The sequence below is a fragment of the Otolemur garnettii genome, unplaced genomic scaffold (assembly GCF_000181295.1).
Source record: "Otolemur garnettii isolate 467f Iridium unplaced genomic scaffold, OtoGar3 scaffold00072, whole genome shotgun sequence".
In the NCBI taxonomy this organism is placed as follows: domain Eukaryota; kingdom Metazoa; phylum Chordata; class Mammalia; order Primates; family Galagidae; genus Otolemur; species Otolemur garnettii.
The window spans coordinates 1,215,106-1,215,512 of NW_003852467.1; positions in this window are offsets into that span (position 1 = coordinate 1,215,106).

Below are 407 nucleotides of genomic sequence, written 5' to 3' on the forward strand. Positions count from 1 at the left end.
AAAAAAAAAAAAAAAAAGAGTGAAAGAGTTCCTGAAAGATGGGAGGGATTGGGGAGATCTAAGAGTGAAAGGCTGCGGTGGAGGTCATATAGAAATGTCAAGTTCAAACACCCAGGGTCAGAGTTGGGGTTGCAGGTAGAGAAGATCTCAAGTTGAGTAGAAAAAGTCTAGGAAAGACCAGAACTGGAGCAGATGAAGAGGGCCGGGAAAATTCTTGAAGTGGCTTAGAGCTGTCCCTGATTTTTGTATTGGCCCGTGGGTAGAGAGGAGTAACGGGTTTGGGGTTTCCGTTTCTGGGGTAGGCGGTTTTCCACAGACCTGAAGTCTCTGATCAGTGAATTTCCTCTGGGTGGATATCCTTGGTATTGCGTTGGTCCGCAGCAGCCATTTGATCAACATGTTCTGAA